The following is a 12,500-nucleotide window of genomic DNA, read 5'->3' as shown; positions in this document are numbered from 1 at the left end:
CTGTTTAGTTCTTTCTTGCGTAGACCTATTGCTACAAGACTTCAAATTTCTCAAAATGAAATATGTTGAAGAGAAGATTTAAGAAAATATTTAAATACAACACATAGTTTCGTGTACTATAGTCCATTTCTTTTAGCGAGTCATATTTGCACCGACTCGCAGCGGTGCCCTTTTAGCTCGGAAAAATTTCCTGATCGCTGATTGGTTGGACAAGATAATTCTAACCAATCAGCGACCAGGAAACTTTTCCGAGCTAAAAGGGCACCGTTGCGAGTCTGTGCAAATATGACTCGCTAAAAGAAATGGACTATAGGTAGAATAAAATTGCCCTGCAAGTCAAGGCAGCTCCCAACAACCGCCACGAAATAGCCAGTGTTAGCCTTCAAATAGCCAGAATCGCCAGTCAAGGTCAGAGTTCAAGCCACAAAAGGGTGAAAACATACCGATGATGTGGCAGTCCAACGCTTCACTCTAAAGACGACTGCCCTACCAGTGACGTACGATGCCGTAAATGCAAGAAAACTGGTCATTGGGCAACGGTACGCAGTAGTACCAAATCCACCCATGAGATTGAACCATAGGAACAACTAGATACTTATTTCCTTGGGAGTGTAGAATCCAAACAAGAGGATTTTTGGGCAGCAGATATCAAGGTCAATAACAACATAAGAGTTCAAACTTGATAGTGATTCGAAAATTACTGTTGTTGGAGAGCAAACACCTTGGGTTGCATATACACAACTAGGACCTAGTAAAGCCAAGTTTCACGGGCCTGGTGATGTTAATCTCTCTAACCTCATTCTGTGCAAGCTACAAGACGCACAACTTCAAGTCTAAGACAGAGTCGTCACAGAGACGGTAAATGTAAGGAAGAATCAGTGGAGAAATCTATTTTCTAGATTTGCTAGAGACACCCAACAGAAATTTCCCAAGCTATTTAAAGGACTAAGTCTTCTGAAGGATTTATACAGGATTCCACTTCAAGAGGATGCAGTTCCTGTCTGCCTGTATAACAACCCCCCCCCCCCCCGTCATATCCCTTACCCTCTTCTGCCACTAATTGTTGAGAAATTGGCTAAGATGGAGCAAGACAAAGTAATTGTAAAAGTTATTGGGCAAAGTGAGTGATGCTTGGGATTAGTAGTAGCCCCAAAGTCAAATAATGACATAAGGCTTTGTGTCGACCTTACACCACTGAATAAGACAGTGTTGGGAGAGGTACATCCAATGGCTAGTGTTGACGAGAATCTCTCTGAAATTCAGAATAGCAGATTCTTTAGTAAGCTTGATGCCAACTCTGGGTTTTGGCAAATTCCACTATACCCAGGTTTCCGACGCTTCACTACATTTATAACTCCAATTGGACGGAATTGCTTTAATCGCCTACATTTCAGCATTAGCTCTGCCCTGGAAGTATTCCAAAGGACCATGTTGCAGATCCTTGAAGGCTTGGATGGAGTCGTCTGTCATATGTACGATGTCTTACTACATGCTCCCTCTCAAGATCTTCACGATATTCACTTACATGCTGTTCTTCAGAGAATCTAGGATGCTGGCCTAACCCTGAATAGCAATTGTGAGTTTTCAAAAACGAAGATATCATTCCTAGGCCACATCATATGTGGTAAAGGAGAACAACCTGAGTTGCGGAAAATTAAAAGTATCCTTGAGTCTCCAACGCCTGAAAGTGTAACAGAATTGCAACGATTTAATGGCATGGTGAACCAACTTGCAAAATTCCTGCCAAATCTTGCAGTCATCAATGAGCCATTGTGACAACTACTTCGATAGGATAACCAGTGGCTATGGGATCAACCACAGGAGATTGCCTTCAAAGCACTAAAGGAGAAACTAACTTCAACTGAAGTCCTTGCACATTATGGCATCAACAAACCTTGCATAGTTGCTTCAGATGCAAGTCAGTATGGAATTGGAGCCATTCTACTACAAGACGCCCAATTAGCTTTGCCTCTCGTTCTCTCACTCCAGCTGAGGAGAATTATGCTGTGATAGAGAAGGAAGCCCTCGCAGCAACATGGGCATGTGAACATTTTTCAGATTATGTCTTAGGGACCACTTTTACACTCGAGACAGATCATAAACCTCTGGTGCCATTGTTATCTTCCACAGATTTATCCAAATTACCAGCTAGGATTCTCAGATTCCGCTTGCAACTTATGAGGTACTCTTACCTTGTTAAATATGTACCTGTTGGAAAATCTACTGAAGAAGATCTGATGCTTTTAGAGGAGGTGGAAATTGAAAATAAAGAAGTTCTCCAAAGCAGGACCGAGATGCAGTGATCTCAGATTAAAGAGTATGTTCAGAATGGCTGGCCATGTGTTATGCCTCATCAGCCTATTCTTAAGCCATATTGGGGTAACCAGCTACACTTAACCATCAATGATGGTTTACTAATGTTCAAAACACAGATTGTTATCCCTCAGTGCCTACAGTTGGACATTTTAGACAAGATACAACAAGGTCATTTAGGTTTTACCAAATGTAAAGGCCGTGCACACTCTTCAGTCAGTTGGCTTAGTATTATTGTGCAGATTGATAGCATGTGTAGGAAGTGTCTGCCCTTCTACAGTCTCTCGTGATGTCATCATTGCACTGAGTGAAATATTTGCCACTCTGGACTGCCTGTAGTATTGGTATCAAACAATGGACTACAATATGCATCTAAGGAATTCAAGTTATTTGCAAAGGATTTGGGATTTACCCATCTAACTACTCCACGACATCCTCATGCAAATGGTGCACTAAACGAGCTGTTCAAACTGCCAAAAATATTTTAAAGAAAAATTCTAATCCTTATTTGGGACTTCTGGCATACCGAACCGCACCTGTTAACAATGGATTTACACCATCTCAACTGCTTATGTCAAGATTGCTAAGGACAACACTTCCAGCAATTCTGGAAATCCTGAAACTATCTACTGTAAATATGGAACTTACTAGAGGAAGGAGGAGGAGTATAAGGAGAGATATTCCAAAGACTTTGATCGCCTACCTTGTCTCTCACCAGGAGACAAAGTCTATATAAGAGACCAAGGACGCTACAGTGAGGTCGTGTAGAAATTGAACAGCCCTAGGTCATATAATGTTTCTACTGATAAGGGCAATATTATAAGATGAAACAGGAAAGCTCTTGTCCACACATGAGTCATGGTTGAGCCTAAGCCAAGCTTGCCACCCTCAATCAACCAGTCTCTTCACCTCTGCAATAATCCTTCATCCCCAAATACCTTACTGTCCTACTTCCCATCCAAAGCCTAACATCCTTCCAAACCCAAATACAGTATCCAGAGTCCTACCACTTTGCCTGAGTCTACTAATTTCAATACTATACCTCCATCTATGACTAGGTCGGGTCGAATTGTTAAGCCTACCAAGCAATCAGATATGGTTTATTTCTAGTAATTTTTTTATATTCATAGTCAAGAAGGGGTGGGCTTATTTATACTTGAAATGTCCACTATACTGTAGTTATTATGTTAGATACAAGTAAATTATCTTTCAGTTGATCTAATTTACGAGATCTGAGAAACAGTAGCATTATACGTAACTCTCCATTATCAATACAGAAGTACTTTATTTGTGAAATTATTACTTTTCGTAAAGTAGATATCTTTGGGGGAGATGTTGTATACCATGCGCTTGTCACACTTCATGTTTGTGTGTTTGTTTACACACGCAATAAAATGTCCACACGTCCCCCGGTCGTTTGAATAAAATAGGTCAAGGTTTTTGAGTTTATAGTATTAGATGAATAATAAGTTTTTATATTCTTTTCATATTTTTTTCAGAATGCTGAGAAATATTGATATAGCTAAATCCATCTGTCTAAATCAATTCCAGCTTCTTTCAACAAACGGCTTGGCTTTTAGACGCAGACCCTACAATCTACTGCATCAACGCATTTTCCATCAATAGCTATCCTGACGTAGCTCATGATCCAACAGTTTTGAGGCGACTTGAAGTGTTTCCTCAATTTGGCTGGATGGTCAATAGAAAATGGGCCAGGGAGCAATACAAATTTTGGATTCCGGAACAAGTAAGTAAATCAAATTGCTTTTTTCGTTCTCAAGAAAAGAGAAAGGAACCTGCTTATGAAATGTCCTTATGAAGAATTATCTTCAATCTTTATTTTTATTTGTATTCAGCTCATGCATGGTGTATTTTAGGTACCCATTCCGTTTTCTAGTTCATCCCTCGCATGATTTATTTGAGTTACCCTCTCCATTTTCTATCCCATTTATCGAGATTCGGTTTTTGAAGTGAACAATTCTCATTCTAAATTTAAGCCAACAGCCAGATTTTAGAACCAAAAAAAAAAAACACTATTTGTCCAGCATTCTCAGTTGTGGTATACAGTACTGTACTAGTCCAGAACCGGTTTATGGAGTGCCTGAACACTGAGGTGGTGCTGGTAATGACAAATCTAGTGTGTATATGTCCAACCTGGACATAAAAGAGATTTTGACATAGGAAAAATCTATTTTTGGGTGAGATAGCCATTTCGTACTGATGGAAGTTCCTCAAAGGTAGCTTTCTACTTGGGATATTTCAGAAATATCCCAATTAGAAAGCTGCCTTTGAGGAACTTCCATCAGGACGACATGGCTCGAACCCAAGTTGGCCTATGCATTTTCCCTGATGGCGTGATGAGTGATGGTGTTCAAATCCCCCCCCCCCCCCCCGGGAGGATTTTAGATGTTTGTTGTATGGAGGTTCCCCCAGAAAACTAATTTTCCTCCCTGTCTTTTACTAACCTTGTTAACAAATAAACGATACAAATAAAACAAACGAACATCAACGTAAAAGATTCTAATCTCATGCAGTACAAATTAAGAAGAATTATAGTCTATCTTTGAGGTATTTTATATATAATTCAATGCTTAATGACATACGTTACAACACTTATGATTAGACTCAAACATGTTCAATCAATGAAATGTAATGCAATATTACTGTAGTTTCATTACTTGTAGCGATATTGAGTTATATTACAACATAGATATATATGTGGAACTTTCTGTCTTCATTGTACAAAACTTTACAAATAATTTCCCAGAAGGATCCCCTTTACTTATCCTATTGGGAAATATCCTAATTTGTTGGACAGGAACTTACGGTCTATTAAATTTCTTATTCCTGATCTAAATATTAATTTCTGGCACCGTCGTTCAATTAGTTCATTATGCATGTTGCATAAGATATTTTAAAATTCTAACCATCCTTTACATCCTTTACTAGGCAGGCAGTCAATTCTAATAGTCAGGCCTTTCCATCATGAGGCTCAATACTACACACTACTCTAGAAGTTTTATTCCAGCTGTGACCAAGTTGTGGAATAATCTTTCTAATCGAGTAGTTGAATCAGTAGAACTTCCAAAGTTCAAACTCACAGCAAATGTTTTTATAACGAACAGGCTTATATAAGTCCTTTTATAGTTTATATATCAAATATTTGTTTTAATGTTGTTAATGTTTTTAAAATATTTTATTTTAATTTTCATTACTTCTTATTTCGTTTATTTATTTCCTTATTTCCTTTCCTCACTGGGCTAATTTTCCATGCATCTTGCTTTTCCAAATAGGTTTGTAGTTTAGCTAGTAATACTAATAATAATAATTTTGCACATGAAGTCCCTTCCTGTGATCAAACTCTCTAACACTCTGGCAAGTACCGGATCTGTCTCTGTACCTTTAGCAATATCCTTTGCGGTAAAGGGTACATCATATGCTGAAACTAAAAGAATCCTGTCATCATACTTTCCTGGAGCTTTGTCTAGAGGAAATCTAGATAAAGCACCTGAATTACAATACCCATTTTTTATGTAAGCCTGTATTCTATGTCATAGTCAAACAAGGCTAACACAATTGCCCAATGTTGTAGTCTTGCTACTGGTTATGTAGGTATACTTGCCTTTGGACCCAATATTGTCAATTAAGGTTTATGGTCTGTAACTAATGTGAAACTTTTCCTCCCATAAAGATACACATGAAATTTCTTAACTCCATACATTAATGCTAAACCTTTTTCTATTTGAGAGTAATTCCTTTCTGCCTTGTTCAATACTCTAAAAGCGAATGCAATTTGTTTTTCTGTTTCATCTGGCATTATATAGGATAACACTGGTATTATAAATGTAGATATGTTTTTTCCTTTTAGATTCTTTCATGTACAATTGCATTCTGCACCCTTATTCAACAAGTTATACAATGGATGTGCAATTGTAAACAAATTCTGAGTGAAATTCCCACAAAAAGTTACGAAATCTAAAAATGATTGTAATTCTTTAGTATTTTCTGCTATCTTTGTTGATTCTACGACTTTAATTGTCACCTCAGTCTTATGATTGCCCTTACTATCTGTTAAAAAAACTCTTAATCAATGTTTAAGATAAATTTTCTCATATTCACTCTAATATTATGTTCCTTTAACTTTAAAACCTACCGTAATCTTTCTCTATGTTTGCTTTTATATTTACTTGAAACTAAAATATCATCTATGGATATGATTACTCCTGACATGTCTGAAAAAATCTTATCCATAGTTTGTTGCCATATAGCTGGACTGCTTGCTACTCCATAGGGCAATCTCTTTGGCCTATACAAACCTAAGGATGTATTTACTGTACATAGTTCTTGTGAATTTTCATCCATGGGAATCTGTTAAAATGCTTGTCTAAGATCTAACTTAAAAAATAGATTACATCCTGACATAGTTGCAAACATGTCTTTTTGTGGGATCCGTGTGTACGATATGTTTTCCCGCGCATTTATAAAGACGTGCGGAGCCTGTTGCAGGCACTTGTAATCTGGGTATCTGATTAATAAACAATGAATCGTCATCGACTCTTCTTCTTCGACCCCAAGATAGCGCAGTGAGATATGAACCTACGCCTGTGGAGCGTAGATCAGGATGGCACCACCTATTAGACCTCGTCTTGCAACGCCTGCCAGGAGGGCCATCGCAACTCCGTCACTTCGTCAGGCCCGTGACACCATTATGTCCCAGCAACGAGCTATCACTGCACTGCAAACCCAGGTGGCTAACCTGCCGGTAGCTGGAGTGCCACGGGTGTCCAATGCTTCAGCTCCTGAGAAGTGTGATGTGGAAATGTCTTCAGCGGCGTTCAGGACATGGAGGCGGTCTATGGAGTGCTGGATTCACCTGAACAGGTGGCCTAGTTTGGAGGCCGTCATGCACATCCGTCTTCTGTGTGTGCCAGCTCTACAGAGAGCTTTAGATGCAAAGTTCTCAGCGGCCCAATGGTCATGTGTGAGCCCCAAGGAGGCATTAGATAGCGTTGAAAAGCTAGTACTACGGTCATCCAACCAAGCGGTGCTATGGAGCGAATTCTTTAATGATGTTCAGGCCACGGATGAGCCTATCAATGTGTATTTTCAAAGGTGTTCTCAGTTAGCTCTAGATTGCAAGTTCGAGTGCCCACAGTGTAATTCCGATCTGTCTGAATATATGCTATTGCGTAAAGTGATGGTAGGGTTGAATAATTTAGTGCTTAAAAGAGAAATTTTTCAAAGTTATCATAGGTATGATAGCGTAGACGCCCTCAGGGCACAGTGCATAGCATTTGAAGCTGGGGTTAGGGATGTAGGTGAGAGCGGGAAAATTTCCCGCCAAATTGCAAGTTATCCGCCAGTCGAGGCAGCCAATGTCACGGAGGAGGGGGAGTGTGCAGCCGCCACTATCCACCGTGCTGTGCATCGTACGCCGCCAACGAGGTGCGGCAACTGTGGCAGTTCGCACTCTGATAAGAATTCGTGTTTGGCCAAAGGTGTTACTTGTTATAATTGCCAGAAAGTGGGGCATTTGAAGAAATGCTGTAGGGGCAAACGTAAGGTCCTGCCAGAAGTATCTAGTGCTGTAGTGATTGCATCTACCGCCGTTGCGGGACAACCGTTATTAAATGTATCAGTGTCAGTGCCGGGGGGGAGGGAGCGTGTACCCACCACCGCCGTTGCCGATACGGGGGCCCAGGTTTGCGTCGCTGGCAGCGAGCTGTTGCAGCTGCTGCACCTCGACCCCGCGAAAGTTGAAAAGCAGCAGACGCTGAGAGATGTTGCAGGCATTCGTTTGAAGTGTTTAGGGGCAACTAAGTGTTGTGTATCATTAAATGGTCGATCCTCTATGCAGGAGATTTTCTTCGTGAATTCTGCAACAAATTTATACTTGTCATTGTCAATGTGTAAAGAGTTGGGTCTAGTCCCAGCTACGTTCCCCTATCATCTCGCCAGTGTTGCCACCGTTGATACAGTAGAGGAGGTGGATCTCTCACGTCCGACAGTGTTACCATTCCCCCCGCTGGAAGAAAACGTTCCCTTACTTCAAGATTGGCTACTCCAACGTTTTTTGGCGACAACCTTCAACACCTCCAAGTCACCCCTCCCAGTTATGGAGGGCCCACCCCACCGCATCCACCTCGTCACCGGGGCCATACCCTATGCTTGCCACACACCTGCAGCGGTCCCAAAGCACTGGGAAGATGAAGTCAAGGCTCAGCTGGAGGAGGACGTACGTAGGGGCATCATCCAGCCAGTACCACCGGGGGAGGCCACAGAGTGGTGCGCCAGAATGGTAGTAGTGGCCAAAAAGGATGGCCACCCGAGGAGGACAGTGGATTATCAGCGCTTAAATGCATGTTGCAAGAGGGAAACGCACCATACACCAGCACCCTTTGATATAGTATCTGGTGTACCTGTTCGAAGCTATAAGACTGTTGCAGATGCGTTCTGGGGTTTCCACCAGGTGGAGTTGGATGAGGACAGCCGAAGACTGACAACTTTCATAACCCCATGGGGCAGGTACCAGTATCGTCGCACCCCGATGGGCCACTGTGCAGCTTCCGATGCCTACACTCGACGGTTTGATGACGCAATTATGGATATTCCTCGCAAGTACAAGTGTGTAGACGACACCCTTCTGCATGACATAAGTGTTGAGGGAGCCTTTTGGCACACCTTTGATTTTCTGGCTACCTGCGCGAAGAAAGGCATTACCCTAAAACCAGAAAAGTTCTCATTTTGCAGGAGAGAGGCTACCTTTGTTGGTTTTCACCTGGGGTGGGACTCGTATGAGCCTACAAGTGAAAGGTTGGCTGCCATAAGAGACTTTCCCATGCCAGCCCAACCATCAGTTACGGATATCAGATCCTGGTATGGTTTCGTCAACCAGCTGGCACCCTTTTTGGCCACCGCGCCCCTCATGGAGCCCTTCCGGGAACTACTGAAGAAATCTACAGGAAAGAAGGTATATTGGGACGAACAACTGCAACACAAGTTCCGACAGGCTCAAGATATTATTTGTCGGCTGGCAAAGGATGGACTACGGTATTACGACAAGACTAGGCCTACAGCAGTAATCACAGATTGGAGTAGGGAAGGTATAGGTTTCGTTGTCCTGCAACAGTACTGTGGTTGTACCTCCCTAGAGACCCCTTTTTGTTGCAAAGGGGGTTGGCGGCTGGCTCTGTGTGGGAGTCGTCACCTGTCTGCTGCCGAATCCGGATACGCAGCAGTGGAAGGAGAAGCTTTGGCAGTGGCCTGGTGTCTACGGAAAGCAAGATTGTTTCTGTTGGGATGCCCCTCCCTCATTATCGTAACAGACCACCGCCCACTAGTGAAGCTTTTGGGGGATAGGGCCCTCACAGATGTGGTGAACCCAAGGTTATTCCGCCTTAAAGAAAAGACTCTGCAATATAAGTTCACAATAAAGTACCTGCCAGGAAAGTGGAATTCAGCAGCCGATTTTCTATCTCGGTACCCCTCCCTAATGGCAGTCCCAGATAAGGAGGACACCATACAAGAAGAAGATATCTCCGCGGCGGTAGCAGCAGCAACAGTAGCTGTATTGAGCCAAGATGACGGTATTACAATGGACGAAGAGATGGTCATGGACGCAGCAAATAATGATCCCGTATACCAGCTGTTGCTTGCAAGAGTCCGTGCTGGGGACTGGCCTAAGCAAAAATCCCAAGAACTACAGTGTCTTCGACCCTTCTACAGCGTAAGGGACAGGTTGGCTGCTGCACAAAGTATGGTGACATATACCCATGAGGAGGGGGCAGTGAGATTAGTGGTACCTGACTCATTACATAATAAAGTAGCAAGGAACCTGCATGCCAGCCATCAAGGGCTAGATTCGATGTTACGTCGTGCAAGAGCAACCGTGTATTGGCCTGGAATAGCAGGCGACCTGGAACAATGCCGAGCTTCCTGTGATGTCTGCAACCTGCACACGCCCTCTTCACCGCCAGAAGTCATGATTGTTACCCCTCCCCCTGAGTACCCCTTCCAGCAGACGGTGGCTGATCTCTTTCAACTCGAAGGACAAGTTTATTTGGCCTACGCTGACAGACTGACGGGTTGGCTAGAAATAGCGCATTTCCCCAAGGGAACTGGTTCCAACAAAATTATAGCGAAACTACGTGGCTACTTTTCCAGGTGGGGGGCTCCCGAGCAACTCTCCACTGATGGAGGCACTAACTTGGCTAGTGAGGAGATGATGGACTTTCTTAAGAAATGGAGGGTTACTGTCCGCCTTTCATCTGCTCATTATCCGCAGTCAAATGGGAGGGCAGAGGCTGCTGTGAAATCCGCCAAAAGAATCATCCGCTCGAACACGGGGGCCAACGGTAGTTTGGACAACGACAGGTGCACACAGGCAATGCTGCAATACCTGAATACGCCCTTGAGAGAGATAGGCAAGTCACCAGCTCAACTAGCAACAGGAAGAGCACTTCGTGATGGTGTTCCTACAGCAAGACAGCAGTATAAGGTAGATCGCCACTGGAGAATAACCCTTCGACAGCGGGAAATATTGATGGCATCGTCTAGTGACAGATTTCCCCAATCACCAAGACAACGCTCTTGCAACATGACTCCATTGCATGAGGGCACCCAGGTTAGGATTCAAGATCCCGGGACTAAAAGGTGGGACAGATCAGGTGTCATCATCTCCCATCACCCATACCGGCAGTACACAGTAAGGCTTGACGGGAGTGGAAGGTTATCATTGCGCAACAGAAAACATTTAAAGGGACAGATAGCTTGTCCCACGCCCAGCCCACCGTCTGACCCAACCCCTAGCACCACACCAGCTGACAGCAGCAGTGAGAGCCCGCCCAGGTCTAGCTCCCCCACACCTAGTCTACCCCGTGCTACGAGACCGCAACGCTCCAGGAAAGAACCTGGCTGGCTCACTGAATTTGTTAAATAATATGTAATTGTCATTGCTTTTGTGTACTGCTAGCCTATAAATAGATGATTTCCTTGTCCACGTGTTATTATGGATTTTTTTTTTTTTTTAAAGAATTATTGAAAATTCATGCTATACTATACATCTGATAGTGTTGCTCACATTGCTTTGTTCTGTGAATGTTTTAATTTTTTCTTGTATGGCTATGTTTGCAGTATGCAGTTGATCCATTTCTATTATGCCAATTCGACCCATTTTTATTAAGCGATTATTGATTTATTTACTCTGATTATTTTTGTGTAGCTAGATGCTACATTGTGCATCCTATCTGTTTTGTTACTGATTTACCCCATTTGATAATTATCAGATTGCAGTGTAATTGTTGTAATTATTACATGTCAATCTTGGAGGGGCATGTGGGATCCGTGTGTACGATATGTTTTCCCGCGCATTTATAAAGACGTGCGGAGCCTGTTGCAGGCCCTACGGGCCAACCAAGGGAAAGGCCCGTGCCAACAACAAGTGTTGGCTTTAATACCCCAACAACAACAACAACTGTTGCAGGCACTTGTAATCTGGGTATCTGATTAATAAACAATGAATCGTCATCGACTCTTCTTCTTCGACCCCAAGACTTTTGGATTTGGTAATGGTTGTTGAGCTACCTGAAGATGTGGATTCAACGTTACCTTGTAATCTCCACATAACCTAACCTGTCCACTTTCCTTCAAAATAGGAACTAATGGTGTAGCCCAATCCGAGTATGTAGTCTAACCTTTTCCCTTGAATCTTCACTTTCTACCCTCCTGATTTCTGTTTCAACGGAACTTTTCAATGCATAAGGTACTGATTTGGGAGGGAAAAAAAATCTAGGAGCACTATTTAGTTCACCACTGAAATCGCATTTGCTTTTTTTACTGTACCTACTTTGTCTTCAAATACTTCCTTAAATTCTGATAAAAAATTATCCACAGAAAGAGAAATTTCATTCTTGTGTGCAGCTTGTGTGCCTGTAACTTTCAAAATACTTGGCTAATCTAACTTAGGATACTATAACCAATATAAACCAAGTAAGATTTTTCCTTTACCATTAAATACTGTTAATGGAATTCTATCTATTTTCTGTTCTTTACACCGTACCTCTACATTCGAAACCCCTATTATCTCCATATCAAAGCTATTATAACCTTTCAAAACTTTATTTGTACCTTCTAATAACAAATTAGGAATGGTTAAGCTGTTCTCTCAGACATAATTGATACACGATATT

The 12,500-nt window shown here is 42.3% G+C and overlaps 1 pseudogene; it reads left to right on the top strand.

Annotated features, from left to right (window-relative positions):
• The window catches only part of LOC137636243 (protein O-linked-mannose beta-1,2-N-acetylglucosaminyltransferase 1-like), a 24,523-nt pseudogene that overhangs the window by 5,408 nt on the left and 6,615 nt on the right, over window positions 1-12,500 (top strand).

The sequence above is a fragment of the Palaemon carinicauda genome, unplaced genomic scaffold, assembly GCF_036898095.1.
Source record: "Palaemon carinicauda isolate YSFRI2023 unplaced genomic scaffold, ASM3689809v2 scaffold258, whole genome shotgun sequence".
In the NCBI taxonomy this organism is placed as follows: Eukaryota; Metazoa; Arthropoda; class Malacostraca; order Decapoda; family Palaemonidae; genus Palaemon; species Palaemon carinicauda.
This window is presented reverse-complemented; position numbering and strand designations above follow the sequence as displayed.